Source organism: Meriones unguiculatus, chromosome 1 (assembly GCF_030254825.1).
Source record: "Meriones unguiculatus strain TT.TT164.6M chromosome 1, Bangor_MerUng_6.1, whole genome shotgun sequence".
Lineage (NCBI taxonomy): Eukaryota > Metazoa > Chordata > Mammalia > Rodentia > Muridae > Meriones > Meriones unguiculatus.
The window spans coordinates 100,249,408-100,253,013 of NC_083349.1; the positions used below are offsets into that span (position 1 = coordinate 100,249,408).

The 3,606-nt window shown below is 47.6% G+C and overlaps 1 long non-coding RNA gene across 1 annotated transcript; it reads right to left on the reverse strand.

The window, feature by feature from the left end:
* Nucleotides 1–380: 380 nt before the first annotated feature.
* Nucleotides 381–3,596, reverse strand: LOC132646356 (uncharacterized). Its single transcript, XR_009584548.1, has 3 exons — nucleotides 3,333–3,596; nucleotides 2,870–3,197; nucleotides 381–2,283 (listed from the first exon to the last, which is right to left on the reverse strand). It is a non-coding gene; the product is annotated as an uncharacterized LOC132646356 (long non-coding RNA).
* Between the last annotated feature and the right edge of the window lie 10 nt (nucleotides 3,597–3,606).

Genomic DNA, 3,606 nt, shown 5'->3' on the forward strand with positions numbered 1-3,606 from the left:
AAACAGAAAGAAATCAAAATTGCCAGTCAAGCATGAGACTTCTCCCCTCTAATCCCAGAAAAAACAAAGACAAAAAAACCCTTAACATCTCCAAAATTAAATTCTCAAAATAAAGCCCTCAGCATTATCTCTGCCATCCAATTAAGACTTTTCAAGTGGGCTGGAGAGATGGCTCAAAGGTTAAGGGTACCGCCTGCTCTTCCAGAGGCCCTGAGTTTAGTTCTCAGCAATCGCAACCATCTATACTGGGGTCTGATGCCCTCTTCTGGCATACAGGTGTACGTGCATATAGAGCACTCATCGCTATAAAATAAATAAATAAATAAATCTTCAAAAACATGAAGAAAATGTGACATATAACCAAGACTGAGCAATTATTAGAAACAAACACATACTTTAATGATTGTGATGGGGAAATTCACAGACAAGAGCTTTAAAGAGACAGCATACACCCTAGAGACATGTTCAAAAGGCTGGGCATAGTGGCATACACCCGTAAGCATAGCACTTGGGAGGCTGAGGAAGAAGACTCATGAGTTAAAGGCCAATATAGACTAGATAACAAGATCCTGCTTCAAAAACCCAACTTATACACTGAGGGTTTCAACTGTCTCCAAATGTTAATTCAACAACTAAACTCACGTGCTATATATAATTAAATGCATATATGCTCAAAGATTCAGTGTAAAATGAATATGATGAGAAGAAAAAGGGACGATTAAAAATGAATGAAATGAAAGTTTTAGAGGTAAACATCACAACATGTAAAATGAACAATAAACTGATTGTGAAGAAGAAAACGCTATGGGAACTGAATTCACAGAAGTAGAAAGAGTTGTGAAAACCCCACAAACAACATGAGCAGGGATTATTGACTTATGGAACAATAAAGGAAACGCAAATGCAACTGGAATTAAGGAAGGAAGGAAGGAAGGAAGAAAAGAATGGGTGATGTAAAAAAAGATGGAACATTATGGCTGAAATGTTTCAATTCAAATTCACATATCCAAAGGTTTAATAAACTCATCATTAAAAAAAAAAGGGAAAGAAATGCAAACTGAGTGTCTATTCGAAACCTAACAAGAGTAAAAGTTTGGGGTGAAACAGCACTTTCTCCATAAGAAATGTTTCCTTTGTGGCTCACTGTGGCTCTGTGGCCAGGAGGCATGTCACCTGCCCAGTGACCAGATCAGCTGTGATAACTCCAGCTTGATAAACTCTCATTTGCGACCATAGCTCCTTAAATGAGCCCTCAATTACCAGCGAGGGTGACATCGAGGGCTTCTTGCCACCTGCTGTCAAGAGCTTCTGCAGAAATGCCTCTTCTGGAGCACTCACGAGGGGTGAGTGAGCACTCACCCTGCTCTTCCCTTCTGGTTTACCCTCAGCATTTCCAAGAATCTGCTTATCGCCGTCATTCCTTCCAGATCCCAGGGCATCTGGCCACAGTGTTACCCACTGACAGAGCTGTCTTTGGGTCCTTTGGAAGCTGTGGTTAGACAGTGAGTGAACAAGATAGGCACTCACCTACTCCCTATTCCTGACTCCCTGAGTTTTGTTTTGAGATTGGCCTGTAGCATAGGCTGGCCTCGGATTTCTTATGTAGTTAAGATGATGACCTTGAACTTTTGGTTTTCCTGTGTTTACCTCGCAGCTTCAGAGAATACAGGTCTGTCACTGCAGTGTTGGGGAGAGAGCCCTGGAGCTATATCCAGGCCTATGGCTGGCCTCCAATTTACTACGCAGCTGTGGATGACCTTCCTGATTCTCCTTCTGGCACCCCGCCCCCGCTTGCCCCCCCCCCCAAAGCTAGGGTTACAGACACGTACCAGCATGCACTGCTCTCCCTGGATGTCTTTTATTTCTTCCTCTGTAGTTATCAGTACAGTTTCAGGTACTGAGGGCCACCACTGTGCTTGGGCTGCAGTACACCTACTGAGGGGGCCGCTAGGGCCGTGCTCAGCTGCTCACGTAGAACCCCTACCTCCAGGCCATCTTCACAATCACTTCCACTCCTGTGTCCTGGGTTTCTGTCAATAAATCTGAGAGGCATACATTTGTCTATCTACTATCTAGTTTCTGCTGTCTACTACTATCATCTACTTTCCATCAGACCTTGTCCATAGTCTTTTGGGGTATGTTAACCTCTAAAATTGTAGCGGTGAAGGGAGAGGCACAGAGGAGTCATTTGGGGAGCCTGCACCTCCCATTTCTTGCAGGTGACCACGTCCAGGTTCTTCATTCCAGGCGGTTGCCAGCCTCACCAGACAAAGACCGGGAGGCCTGTGGGGAGAGCAGGAGTTGAGAGGGCAAATACACACGGGCTCATCCTAACCTACTGGCATTCCTGGGGTGGCTTTCTCTCCCCAGTCAAGCTCCTTGACACTCACAGAAGGGACATGGTGAGTTTATTTCTGTAATTCTGCAGTTCAGAACATCAGTCTTGGAAACAGATTTCTATGTCAGCCAAGAGACTACACAAAACGAAAGATCTTTGGGATAGACATTAAAGGGTGTGTGGTATAATCACTCCTGAGTTTGTCATGCGTTTCTTAACCTGTCCTAGGCAGGTCAGAGGCTCCCTGCCATGTCCAATAGCCAGCTCACACGTACAGAGCCGACAAGGGAAGTAGCAAATACACACCTCTGACAGAGCCCTTCAGTCACTTGAAAATGCTAAAGATCAATGGCTATGCCCCGGTTTACCTTCTAAATTCTCACCAGAGTTTCACATTACAGACCTCACTCACACCCAGGATCCACCCTACAAGAAAGCTAGACTTAGAGCGTTGTCATCCTGCTTTAGCAGGCAAGGCAGGAGAAAGGCGTGAACAAGGGGCGATGCTTACTGTGCATTTGACTTTCTTACCTGTCACCAGCCGAGACGCTGGGAGTACAGCTTCCTGGTTCCACCTAAGGGTAGCTCCCAAGTTCTCCTCCTCTGTTGAGTTGGGACGGGGTCAGTGCTTAGCTCAGAGTCCTGGCACGAGGACGCACCACTGCGCTGCGCAGCGTGCCACACGCTGGACGAGAAACGCTGTGCCAGCAAGCGTGCCGCTGGGAGCGGGATACGGTCTCACAGGAAGGAAGGTAGGGTTGCTCATGACCCCGGGACCGCTGGTGTGCCCTTCTGGGAACAGGTGGTTCTTGACTGCTGGCCTGGCCTGGCGGATGGTATACAAAGGACCTGCTGAGGGCTGGGGAAACCGGAAGAGATCGAAGAGAGACTCCTTCAACAACCCCCGCCCCGCCCCCCGCCAATTTTGTCAGGACGGGGTATGTCCTCCTTCACACTGCAGTGTGATAAGGCAAGGGGACTAATCTTTACAAACCGGGGCTTGAACTGTCTTGACTCTGTCACCGACACAGCCTGGCAGGACCCTCTGTGAGGGTCAGTGTCCCCCACTATGCACTGGGATTCGGTAGCATCCACGTGCCCGGCGCATCCTAAAAGTTTGTCTTGAAAAGTAGAAGTGACCACTGATCCCGGAGCCTATTAAGCACCAGGAAGGAGACTTGGGTTTCTCTTTCCTCTTCCAGCAGAGCTTTTCCGGAATAGGTGTCCAGAAATGTCCAGAAGCGCGGGGACGTGGGCGGCCACTGTGG